The following is a 14,135-nucleotide window of genomic DNA, read 5'->3' as shown; positions in this document are numbered from 1 at the left end:
TTTTTATTCTCTTTTCCAAAGGAGGTTTATTCCGTGGTTACAGCATCACATTATTACATTTCCACAGTATTCCACAATTCACGCTATTTATTAGCAAAAGCTTTAAATTACAACAAAATCATCTCTGTCCAGAGCACACTCGAGACCCTGTGGTGCCTACTGCTCCCAGAAAGCCCCTGGGCATCTAAGGATACCACATGCTCCCTCTCCAAGGACACACAGGCAAAGATGTAACCCTAGGAGGGGCAAACAATAGGCTTTGGCAGAACACTGACTGCCTGCTGCCTAGACTCATGAAAGGCCTGTTTGTCCATGACCAGAAGCAAAATGATCACAAGATTCTCCCCGACTGATCCAGCCCTCCCTCCAACAACCCTGATCTTTCTGGGTTAGATACCGACACCACGAAAAGGTAAAACCGATTTCTAAATAATTATACCACACACACACACACACACACACACATACACGTGTGTGCGCATGCACAGAATTCTTATTTCTTGTGGAGTTTATTAACTAGCAGCGTGAACAGATAAAGGTACTGCCAATTTAGGTGAGAACAAATGATATGAATTCAGAACTACCATGTGATCATATGTGACCAATTATGGTAAACAAATTAATTCTGTCAAATGATTGTCATATGAATCCTCTGTGTTAATGTTCATAGTCTGTTTCTCAGCCGTGGTTCCACACTGCATTAACGTACTTCTGAATTAACTATTTGACTGTCATATCCATTGGGGAGTGTTAATGTTTTGCACTTAATGCATGAGACATAAATCATTTTGTACCATTGCACATATTTTGGACATGGAGCAGGCACAGAGCACACCCTTACTATCTCTTACTATCTTTCCTTTCAGTTAGTCCTGATGAAGGGTCTCGGCCTGAAACGTCGACAGCACTTCTCCTTATAGATGCTGCCTGGCCTGCTGTGTTCCACCAGCACTTTGTGTGTAGTGCTTGAATTTCCAGCATCTGCAGATTTCCTCGTGCCTGCCCTGTATGTTTTCCATCTTTACGCATAACTACCAATTGGGGAAAAGTTTCTTCAAGATGTGGATTTTTCTGTTCTCCTTCCCTCTGAGCTTGGTTGTCAGGGTGAACCTCTGATTGATTATGTTTGGATAACTCTTGTAAAGCTGGTTCTTCACACCTTCTCTGACAGAGAGAGCAAGGTCAAAGATCCTGAGCATTGCTCACAAGGTCAACAGCTGTCACCTTTGTGAGGGTGGTGATGAAACATGGTCCTGGACACAGCTACTCTGTTGTTGGGTGGATAGTTCCAAGTTTTAAACTAGCAATAACGGATTGAGATTCAGCTTTATTTATCACATGTCTATCAAAACATAGAGTGAAATGCGTTATTAACAACCGGATATACCAGGGGCAGTCTGCAAGAGTCACCACACATTCCAGCACCAGCATAGCATGCCCACAATTTTCCACAGAATGACACAAGCAGCAACAACAACAAAATGAGCCCTTTTCTCATCCCTCCCACCCATCCAGTTCTAAACACACACACACACACACACACACACACACACACACACACACACACACACACACACACACACACACACACACACACACACACACACACACACACACACACACACACACACACACACACACTCCTCCATGCCCAGGATAGGCCATCTTCACGCCTTGAGTACTCGTCCCCAGATTCTCAATCTCATAGACTTTGGGCCTGTAATGTTGGAGTCCACCCCAGCACGCTGGTCATAGGTTTGACCATTGGCTCTAACACTTACAGACTTGTACTGACCTCCGCTTAACAGGAGGCAAAGAATGGGAATAAAGGAAGTCTTATCTGGTTGGCGGCTCGTGACTAGTGGTGTTCCACAGGGGTCTGTATTGGGACACATTGTTATATGTCAATGATTTGGATGACAGAATTGATGCCTTTGTGGCCAAGATTGTGGACAATATGAAGATAGGTGGAGGGGCAAGTAGTTTTGAAGAAGCAGAGAGGCTACAGAAGGATTTGGACAGATTAGACTTTTTAGGAGAATGGGCAAGGAAGAGGCAGATGGAATACAGTGCCATGAAGTGTGTGGTCATGCACTTTGACAGTAGAAGTAAAAGCATAGTGTGGCGACCCATTTCCTGGCACATCCGAACCGGCTCACAATTAGACAGCCTACGGGGGTTTGCGAGCACAGAGCTATGGAGCCTCTGCGCCATGGGGGGCAAGTTGAGGGAGGCTTAAAAGTGAGGCTGAGGATTGCGAATAAAGTTTTTCCTTCGACAACAGTTACCGACTCCGTGTCATAATTTTAGCGCTGCATGTAGCACACTGCTACAATAGACTATTTTCTAAGTGGAGAGAAAATTCAAGAATCTGAGGTTTTTTGTGAGTCCTCGTGCAGGATTCCCCAAAGATTAATTTGCAGGCTAAGTCGGTGGTGAGGAAGGCAAATGCAATGTTATCATTAATTTTGAGAGGACTAGAATATAAAAGCAATGATGTCATGTTGAGGCTTCAACAGGCACTGCTGAGGCCTCTCTTGGAGTATTGTGACCGGTTTGAGCCCTTTACCTAAGAAAGAATGTGCTGACCTTGAAGAGGGTTCAGAGGAGGTTCACGAAAATGATTCTGGGATTGAAAGTCTTATCACATGAGGAGCATTTGATGTTTCTGGGCCTGTACTCACCAGAATTCAGAAGAACGAGGGGGGAATCTCGTTGAAACCTATCCAATGTTGAAAGGCTTGGATAGAGTAAATGTAGAGAGGAAGTTTCCTATGGTGGGGGGAGTCTAAGACCAAAGGACACAGACTCAGAATTGAGGGTCGTTCATTTAGAATGGAGATGAGAAGGAATTTCTTAAGCCAGAGAGTGGTGAATCTGTGGAATTTGTTGCCGGAGGCAGCCGTGGAGGCCAGATCATTGGGTATATTTATGGCAGAGGTTGATAGTTTCTTGATTAGTCAGGGCCATTAAGGGATACGAGGAGGAGGCAGGAGATTGAAATGGATCAGCCATGATGAAATATTGGAGCAGACTTGATGGACCAAATGTTCTAATTCAGCTCCTATATCTATGGACTTATGGTCTTGAGACCCTAGTGATCTGGGCCCTCATGGATACTTCTGGACTCTACACTTGAAGTCTCACTTGGAAGATGGTGCTCCAACGATATGCATTACTTTACATGGAGTGACAACTTCCAAGTCAGGGGGCTGTACAACAGGAAAGAGAGCATGGAGTTGTAGTCTTCCCTCACACCTGGTGCCCTCATCATTTTAGAACTACAGGTCATGGATTTGGGTTGTGTTATTAAAGAGCAAGTTGCTACAGTGCTTACCCACTATGGCTAGAATGAGAAAATGGTGAAGGTTACTGAATACTTAAGGCTTTGCAGAAGGTGCCAAACAAGTGTGGTGATTTCAAAGTTCTAAGTAAATTTATTATCAAAGTATGTACACATCACCCAGAGATTCATTTTGATGTATTCATTGTAGATAGAAAGAAACACAATAGAATCAATGAAACAACACACACAAAGATGGACAAACAATCAAAGAGCAATTTGTCCTGGTTGCTGTCAAGTTCCTAACCAGTGTTGGATTACTGTTCGGCCAAGCCAGCTGGGGAGTGAACCTGCTGCACCATCAATAACTCTCGGAGACGTGAGGCGAGATATAGGCTTTTATTGTCTAGAAGAAAGAACAAGCAGCAAGTGACCACCACACAACATCCTGGAGACTGAGGCTGGGTCTGTGCCTCCAATCGCCTTTATACAGGGGTCCGTGGGAGGAGCCACAGGAGCAGTCAGCGGTGGGGGGGGGGGGGCGTCTCCAGACAAGTATATGTAGTTCACCACATTCACCCCCCCTTTTGTTTTAAAAGAGAGTCCCCAAGGGGCGAAATTTCTTACGTATATTTACAGGTTAAGTCTATCAGGTGGTCGAATCTGTCACTGCGATCTACGTAGCACCGGCTGTGATTGCACAGGTGCCGGTGGTGATTCCACCGGAGACGGTGGTTGTGCTGGTTCCGGCCTGACTGGAGGTGTCAGCCCACTAGGCATCAGTGATCCCTCATGCGTGTGCGCGGCGCCTGGTATGGGAGTGTCGTGAGGAGTCTGTGTGGGGCTTGGTGTGCCTGGTGTCTCCTCGGGTACAGGGTTCATAGTCACCGTGGAGTGTTCGGGGTAGTGGTCTGCTGCTCCTGCGGGCGCCAGGTCGCCGACGGAGACTGTGTCCTCCCGCCCATCAGGTAAGACCATGTAAACATACTGGGTATTCGCATGTAGAAGGTGAACCCTCTCGACCAGCTCCTTTATTGCTTTATTTATTTATTTATCCTTTATTTATTGCTCCTCGCATGTTTCCGGAGCAGCACTGGCCCTGGGGATGTCAGCCAAGCTGGTAGGGTGGTCTCAGTGGCAGACTTCCTGGGAAAAGAAAAGAGGCACTCATGAGAGGTGGCATTGGTGGACGTACATAACAGAGAGCGGATGGAGTGGAGCGCCTCGGGAGGACCTCCTGCCAGTGAGAGACCGGCAACCCCTTTGACCTAAGGGCTAAAAGTGTGGCCTTCCACACTGTGGCATTCTCCCTCTCCACCTGTCCATTCCCCAGGGGATTATAGCTCGTGGTCCTACTAGTAGCAATCCCCTAGCCAGCAGATACTGGCGCAGCTCGTCACTCATAAAGGAGGACCCTCTATCACTGTGGATATAGCAGGGATATCCGAACAGAGTGAAGAGCTGGCGCAGGGCTTTTATGACGGATGTGGCAGTGGTATCGGGGCAGGGGATGGCAAAGGGGAACCACGAGTACTCATCGATAGTGTTGAGAAAGTAGACATTGCGATCGGTGGAGGGAAGGGGGCCCTTAAAGTCAACACTCAGTCGCTCAAAGGGGTGGGTGGCCTTGATAAGTTGTGTCTTGTCAGGACAGTAGAAGTGCAGTTTGCACTCAGCGCAGACTTGGCAGTCCCTGGTCATCATCCTGATTTCCTCAAGGGAGTATGGCAGGTTCCGGGCTTTCACGAAATGGTAAAATCGGGTGACCTCTGGGTGACAAAGATCTGCATGGAGGGCGTATAGCTGGTCGAGCTGTGCACTGGCACACGCTCCCCGGGATAGGGCATCAGGGTGCTCATTGAGCCTTCCAGGCCGGTACAGGATGTCATAGTGGTAGGTGGAGAGTTCTATTCTCCACCTCAAAATTTTATCATTTTTGATTTTGCCCCACTGTTGGTTGCTGAACATGAACGCAACTGAGCGCTGGTCAGTCAGCAAGGTAAGCCTTTTGCCAGCGAGATAGTGCCTCCAGTGCCTAATAGCTTCCACTATGGCCTGGGCTTCTTTCTCCACCGCGGAGTGCCGAATTTCAGGGCCTTGAAGGGTACGAGGGAAGAATGCCACTGGCCTGCCTGCCTGATTGAGGGTAGCAGCCAGCATGAAGTCGGAGGCTTCACTCTCTACTTGGAAGGGAATGGTCTCGTCCACCGCATGCATCATTGCTTTGGCAATGTCCCCTTTAATGTGGCAGAAGGCCGCACGGGCCTCGGCAGAGAGGGGAAAAGTGGTAGACTTGACCAGGGGGTGGGCCTTGTCTGCGTAATGAGGGACCCATTGGGCGTAATAGGAAAAGAAACCCAGGCACTGTCTGAGGTCTCGGAGGGTGGTGGGAAGAGGGAGTTCCAACAGGGGGCGCATACGGTCGGGGTCAGGGCCAATGACCCTGTTCTCCACGACACACCCAAGGATAGTGAGTCGGGTGGTTCCAAACACACACTTGTCCCTGTTATAAGTAAGGTTCAGAGCTTCGGCCACTTGGAAAAATTGTTGGAGGTTTGCGTTGTGTCCGGCCAGTCGTGACCACAGATGGTGATGTTATCCAGATAGGGAAATGTGGCCTTCAGTTGGCACTGGTCCACCATCTGTGGAAAACAGAGACACCATTTGTGACACCATATGGGACACGCAGGAAGTGATAGAGACTGCTGCCCGCCTCGAGGGCGGTCCTCTGGGTGGATGGGGAGCTGGTGATAAGCGGATTTCAGGTCTATGGTCGAGTACACCTTGTACTGAGCTATCTGGTTGACCATATCCGTGATGCGGGGTAGGGGGTATGCGTCAAGCTGCGTGAACCTATAGCCCACGACCATCCTATTTTTCTGCCCGGTCTGAACAACGACCACTTGGGCCCTCCAAGGACTTGTGCTTGGCTCAATGATCCCCTCCCTGAGAAGCCACTGGACCTCCGACTGAATGAAGGCCCTGTTCCCTGCGCTGTACCTCCTGCTTTTAGTTGCCACAGGCTTACATTTGGGGGTCAGGTTGGTGAACAGCGGTGGGGGAGGGATCTTGAGGGTGGAGAGGCTGCAAGTTGTGTCAGTAGTGCAGCTGTTGGCATGGTGCTGGGTGGGATGTGCGGGTCGGTGTGTGTGTGTGGTCAGTAGCGGGGTATATGACGAAGCCCCACAAAACTGAGGATTCCTGACAGTGAGTGGTGGGAGGGGCCCGTCATATGCCATAGTCACACTTTTGAGCTGGCTCTGGAAGTCCAGCCCCAATAGCACAGGCGCACACAGTTGAGGCATGACCAGTAGCGCAAAGTTCCGATATTCTGTGCCCTGCACCACCAACGTCGTTACACAACCCTCCCCCCCCCCCCCGGATGTCTGTGGAATGCGACCCAGAAACCATGGTGACCCTTTGGCTTACCGGCTGTGTCACGAGTCCAGGTAAATAAAACTCTCAGTGCTGCCCATGTCAAACAGGCAGCTAGTCCTGTGCTCCTCCACCAGGATGTCCATCATTGACCTTGCAAGCTGGTGTGGGGCGCTTTGGTCGAGGGTTATGGAGGCCAGAGTTGAATCGCCATCTTGGTGCCCAGTAAGCACCCATGGGTCAGGGGCGGGGCGAGGTAGCGCTGACAAAGATGGCCGCCCCCATGCCTTGCACGAGGCGGGCAGGCAAGATGGCGGCGACCAAGATGGCTGCCCCCATGCCTCACACGCGGCGCTGTCCGACCCCGCTCATGGTTCAGACTTACAAACCTTGGCGAAATGGCCCTTCTTTCCGCAGCTGGAGCAGGTAGCTTCTCGGGCCGGGCAGCTTTTACAGGGGTGCTTTTTGAGTCCACAGAAATAACACTGCATGGACTTGCGACTGGCAGCAGCTGTGGTCGGTTTTGGGGAGCTCATGGACTCGCGACTGGCAGCAGCCAAGGTCGATTCGCTCGCAGGTGGTGGGGTCTGCAGTGTCCACGGAACCAGTGGGGGATCGTGCAGCTGGACCGCGTCAGTGTTGTGCAGAGCAGCCTCCAGCGTGTCAGCTGTCTTGATCGCCGAGCGTAAGGTAAGATCGGCATTTTCCAGCAGCCGCTGGCACACGTACACTGACCTGATCCCCGTAATGAAGGTGTCTCGTACCAGGAGCTCTGCATGGTGTTCCACCATCAGTCCCTTGCAGTCGCAGGCCCGCACGAGTGTCTGTAGGGCTCGGAGAAACTCCCCGCTCGACTCGCCAGTTTGCTGCTGCTGCGTCGCTAGGCGATGTCTTGCATAGATGGTGTTCACCAGCCACAGGTACTGTCTTTTGAGGGCATCCAGTGCCCCTTGGTAGGTCGGCAGGTCCCTGATAAGGGAGAATACCCTCGGACTGACCCTGGAAAGGAGGATTTTGTGCATTGTGGCAGGCTCAATCACGGGAATCACTTCCAAGCATGATTGGAAGCATGCAAGCCAGAGTTCAAAGGCAAGAGCTGCTTCTGGAGCTTGAGGGTCCAAGTCCAATTTTTCCGGATGTAAAATACTCTCCATGTTTTAAGACTTCCAGCCAATAAAATTGATGCACCATCAATAACTCTCAGAGACGAGAGGTGAGATATAGGCTTTTATTGTCTGGAAGAAAGAACAAGCAGCAAGTGACCACCACACTACATCCTGGAGACTGAGGCTGGGTCTGTGTCTCCAATCGCCTTTATACCGGGGTCCGTGGGAGGAGCCACGGTCTGTGGGAGGAGCCACAGGAGCAGTCAGCTGGGGGGCATGTCCGGACAGGTATATGTAGTTCACCACAGAACCCAGCCCTGTAAATGGTGAAGAGGCTTTAGGAAATCCCAACAGACTCCCTGGCCTCTGTTCTGCTGTTGTAGAAATGCAAATGACCCTTCAGATTCAAGAAAACGGTAATCTGTCCCAGGATGTTGACATTCAAAGTCAAGAACATGTGGTTGTACTCTCTCACATGATGAAAACAGCCATTAAGTGGCACTTACACAGTGTGAAAGTTACATGCTGCCTTTTAGCTGTGTTACATACCCTGTGGGTATCTTGTGACTGTCTTATGACCATGATGTAATTGAGTATCTGGTGAGCATGATGTAATTGTCTTGTGATGGTGGAGTGATGTAATTTTCCCGGCAGTGTGAGGTCACGTGATGTAATTTTCCCGCCAGAGTGAGATCACGTGATGGAACGTTCCAACAGGTATAAAGGGGAAACTCCTGTTGTGACACAGTTAGTTCATTAATTTGTTCTGCTGCGTATTCGTCTCATGACGCAGTTTCCTTTTAAAGTGGAGTTTTACTTTCTATTTTAAAGTGCAAAGGTTGTTGCCGGCAGTTTCACCAAATGCAGCCAGTTTTGTTTGTCGCACCTTTGCTTTATCTCTACAGTCTAGTATACAGAATGAAGAAATTTCCCGCATTACCCGAGGCAAAAGGATTGAGTAAAGTTGGTGTAGTTCAGTGATTTTGGAAAGGATCGACCTTATTGAATCCTCATTCAGGAATAATGGCCTGCATTTGAGATAAACCCCTGCAGGGTCAGGAAAGGTTTGTGCAGTGTCTACCCTCCAGAATAAAAAGGTCAGTTCCTTTGAGCCATTTTATTTCCTTCGTCGTGAATTTGGAAAGGCATCACTCGGTTCTGATCAGCAGTTACTTCACTTCATCAAAGAACTCGTCACTTTGGGAAAGTCTCTTCTTAATGACTGTATAAATCACTTGGACTTTCGAATTTACCACTTTAAGACTGTGTTTGAATTTACCACTTTAAGAACTATTCCAGAGTTTGGCTATTTGTTGAATTGTCGTATAGCAGTTAACTTCTGGTTAAGTTAGTCGTTTGCTTACTTCTCTTTTTTGTTGAGCAGAGTTTAATAAATGTTTATGTTTGTTTATAAAACCTGACTCAATTCTATATTCATTGTGGCCCACCACGTAACAGCTAAATGTTGTGCATGGACACCTTCATTGCCTGAGGATTTGCAAACAGAATTGAAGATTGTACATCACCCACCAATGACATTTTCACCACCTCTTCTGACATTACCAAGGGTGGAAAGCTTTATATGAAGCATGAATCTAAGGTATTGCCCAGAAGAGCTCCAGCAGTGAAATGTCAGAGCTCAGAGAGTTGATCTGAACCTATTTCAAGCACCTTGCTTTTGCAAGATTTGACTCCAACCACTGATAACCATTGTTGTCAATATTATTGGGACTTCTTGATGCAAAGCTGATATAAATGCTGTCTTGATATCAAGAGCATTCCTCTCGGACGTTGTTCTTTTGTTTGTATTTGAACCAAACTTTCAATAATGTCTGGATCCACATAATTCCCACCAAACACAATTTGAGCATCAGTGAGCAGGTCATTGGTGAGTAAGTATTGTTTCATACTAATGTTGGTAACATTTTCCATTAGCATAGAGTCATACAGCACTGAAACAAGCCCATCAGCCCCACTAATCCATGCCAACCAAGATTCCTCTCTACGCAACTAAAACATATAACTCCTCAGAACCTTCCGATCAGCATGCAAGAAGTTGGCAATGGCGATATAGATGCACCGATTCCAGAAGTCCAGAGTCTCCAGAACAGTTCCCACATGGAGTCATAGAGTCAGAAAGCAAGAAAGCAGGCCATTCAGCCCAACTGGCCATGCTGACCATGACTCCCATTTACATTGGTCCCATTTACCCATACCGCTCTAAACCATTCCTATCCATGTATCAGAATCAGAATCTGGTTTATTATCACTGGCATGTGTCGTGAAATTGGTTAACTTAGCAGCAGCAGTTCAATGCAAAACATAATATAGAATAAATAAATAGACAGGTACATAAATAAATAAATAATGGTATCTGTATTTTGAATAGATTAAAAATCATGCAAAAACAGATATAATATATATTAAAAAAGTGAGGTAGTGTTCAAGGGTTCAACGTCCATTCAGGAATCAGATGGCAGAGGGGAAGAAGCTGTTCCTGAATCACTGAGTGTGTGCCTTCAGGTTTCTGTACCTCCTACCTGATGGTAACAGTGAGAAAAGGACATGCCCTAGGTGCTGGAGGTCCTTAATAATGGATGCTGCCTTTCTGAGACACCGCCCCTTGAAGATGTCCTGGGGACATTGTAGGCTAGTACCCGAGATGGAGCCGACTAAATTTACAACCTTCTGCAGCTGCTTTTGGTCATGTGCAGTAGCCCCTCCATACCAGACAGTGATGCAGCCTGTCAGAATGCTCTCCATTGTACAACTATAGAAGTTTTTGAGTGTATTTGTTGACATACCAAAAACCTTCAAACTCCTAATAAAGTATAGTCGCTGTCTTGCTTTCTTTATAACTGCAACAATATGTTGGGACCAGGTTAGGTCCTCAGAGATCTTGAAACCCAGGAACTTGAAACTGGCAAGGTATCTTTGAAATGTTATTAATGTACCTGCCTCAATCTCTGTCTATTGACAGCTCATTTCATATAGAATAAAAAAGAATAGAAAAATAGAATAGAATCTTGTTTGTGATTAGAATAGAAAGTTATTGTCATTGCTCAAGGTTGTGCTATTATATTATTACATGGACCACCCTCTGGCTGAAAATATTGCATCTCAGGATTCAATTAAATCTCCTCTCTCACCTTGAACCTATGCCCTCTAGTTCTTGATTCCCTGACCCTGGGGAAAAAAAGACTGTGCACACTCAGGCTATCTAAGCCCCTCAGGATTTATGTGGCTTCATAAGGTCACCCATTATTCCCCTATACTCCAATACATGAACTCTCAGCCTGATCAACCTCTCTCCATAACAAAGTCCCTTTACTCCTGTCAACATCTTCATATATCTGCTCTTCACTCTTTCCAGCCTAGTTTGCTGTTGTGTTGTTATAAGTAAGAATAGACTGATTAGGTGGTAATTAGCTGGGATGGAGTTTGTCCTGTTTTGTCCCTCATATTGTTGAGGAGAGGCCAGAGTTGTGGCTTAACACAGCAGCTTGCTTGGAGAAGCAGCTTTTCCAGACTACACTTTAGTAAATTGGATCACTTGGCTGTCCTTCTCCTGCCTACCTGCATAGAGACAGGCTAACGGTGAAAGCTCCAGAGAACAAAGAGGTGCCTGCAGGAGGCAGAGGAGCAGCTGTGGGATTGCTTCGAGTCAGTGGACTGGTGGATCTGAATGAATACACCCTGGTTGTCATGGGCTTCTTTAAAACAGTTGTAGACGCGTGTGTCCCCACAAAGTCATCTGGAGTCTTTCCCAGTCAGAAGCCCTGGATGAACCGTGAGCTCTGCAATCAGCTGAGAGCCAGATCAGAGACATCAGGTCTGGTGACCAAGAAAGCACTGTCAGCAGCAAGAGACCATCTCACAACGTCCTGGAGACTGAGGGAGGAGCAGGGCCTCCAATCGCCTTTATACAGTGGTCTGTGGGAGGAGCCACAGGAGCAGTCAGCAGAGGGGCGTGTCCAGACAGGTATATGTAGTTCACCACACTCTGCAATCAGCTGAGAGCCAGATCAGAGACATCAGGTCTGGTGAACAAGAAAGTTTCAAGAGGTCCAGGTACGATCTCTGGAAAGCCATCTCACGGGTGAAGTGGCAATTCAGGAACGAAGGATGCTTGAAAATTGTGGCAGGGCTTGATTACTATTATCTCTTATAAAGTTTAATCAAGTGACATCGGCGACAGTATGGCATGGCATCCAAATGAGATCAACGTCTTCTATGGTCGCTTTAACTGTCAGAACATGGAGGAACCATCACAAACTCCCACAACCTCCGATGATGCCCAAGTTCATTGATTCTATTGTGGCTATTATTCTATTATGGATTTCTTTAGCATGACCACAAGAACATGAATCTCTGGGTTGTTTATAGTAAAGTATGTGTACTTTGATAATAAACTTACTGAGAAGTTTAAGAAGTTAAAATCTGTTACGACATGTAGAATAAGAGGCAGAGACTCTGGGAGTGTCGGTATACAGAGGGACTATGAGGTATAAATCAAAAGTTTCCTGAAAGTGGTGACAGAAGTTGATTAGATAGCGACAAAAGGCATTTAGTATGCTTTCCTTCAAAGGTCAGGGCAAAGAGTACAAGATCTGGACTGTCATTTTGCAGCTGTACAGAACATTGGTTTGGCTCTGCCACACTTGGAACACCGTGTACTGTTCAGGTTGCCACACTAAGGAAGAATTTGGTAGCAATAGTCCAGAAGAGATTCACCAAGAAGTTGTTGAGAATGGAGACCTGTAGCTATATGGAGAGACTGGTCAGGCCTGGTTTATTCGCAATGTAATGCAGGAAGCTCAGAGCCAACCTTATAGAGATTTATAAAATTATGAGGGGCATCGTTTGTCCATTCTCCCTGTGACCGTGTGGCTTTCCTATGGATGCTCCATTTTTCTCCCACAGTCCAAAGACATACTGGTTGGTAGGTTAACTGGTCATGGTAAATTGTCCTGTAATTAGGCTGGGGTTAAATAGGTGGGTTCTGGGGTGACACTGCTTGTTGGGCCAGAAAGTCCTGTTCCACGCTGTATCTCAGAATCAGGTTTAATATCACCAGCATATAGAAACATAGAAACCCTACAGCACAATACAGGCCCTTTGGCCCACAAAGTTGGGTCGAACATGTCCCTATCTCAGAAATTACTAGGCTTACCTATAGCCCCACACACAAAATGCTGGTGGAACACAGCAGGCCAAGCAGCATCGATAGGGAGAAGCACTGTCGACGTTTCCGGCCGAGACTCTTTGGAAAGGTCTCAGCCCGAAACGTCAACTGTGCTTCTCCCTATCGATGCTGCCTGGCCTGCTGCGTTCCACCAGCATTTTGTGTGTGTTGTTGTTTGAATTTCCGGCATCTGCATATTTCCTCGTGTTACCTATAGCCCTCTATTTTACTAAGCTCCATGTATCTATCTAAAAGACTCTTAAAAGACCCTATCGTGTCCGCCTCCACCACCGTTGCCGGCAGCCCATTCCACACACTCACCGCTCTCTGAGTAAAAACTTACCCCTGACATCTCCTGTGTACCTACTCCCCAGCACCTTAAACCTGCGTCCTCTCGTAGCAACTACTTCAGCCCTGGGAAAAAAGCCTCAGATATGTCGTGAAATTCTTTGATTTGCAGCTGCAATATATAATAATAATAATAAGAAGAAGAAGAAGAACTATATATTACAATAAGTATATATTTAAAAAATTAAATAAATAGTGCAAAAAGTGAGGAAAAAGAAATGTTAATGGATTAATTGTCCATTCAGAAATCTGATGGCAAAGAGACGAAGCTGTTCCTGAAACTCTAAGTGTGTATCTTCATGCTCCTGTACCTCCTCCTTGTTGGTATCAATGAGAAGAGGGCACTGTCCTGTGTGATGGGATCTATAGCCTCTAAATAACATAAATGTGTGAAGAGGGAGAGTATTCAGCCTCCCAGCCAGTTGTGGTAACCCCAAACCTCAGTTCCCATGTCATTGTCACTCTCCTTGAACCCAGGCCATAAGCAAATTTGAGTCCAGCAAAAGCAACTCACCAAATAGTGGGATAAGTGTAATCAGCAGAAGAAACACCCGTCATTGTCCTTTCACTTTTGTGCTTCCCCTGTCCTGCTAGTGTTGTGCAGTTACCCTCCTCCTGCTTCAGCCAAGCTGCTGGAATGGTGACTTCATTCAACTCTAAGCTCAGGTGATCTGAACTTCAGTCTGCAGTTTTTCACACGAGCAGAGGCCATATCACCATAGCAGTGTCAAGAGCACCACTGTGCGAAAGAAGAGCAGTTACGGGTTCTATGGGTCACCCTCTGGGGCTGGGGCATCACCCACCAATAGTCGTCTGGAGGGCCCACAAGGCACTAGAT

This window comes from Hypanus sabinus, chromosome 13 (genome assembly GCF_030144855.1).
Source record: "Hypanus sabinus isolate sHypSab1 chromosome 13, sHypSab1.hap1, whole genome shotgun sequence".
Taxonomy (NCBI): domain Eukaryota; kingdom Metazoa; phylum Chordata; class Chondrichthyes; order Myliobatiformes; family Dasyatidae; genus Hypanus; species Hypanus sabinus.
The sequence above is the reverse complement of the archived record's forward strand: the minus strand, read 5'-3'. Positions refer to the sequence as shown.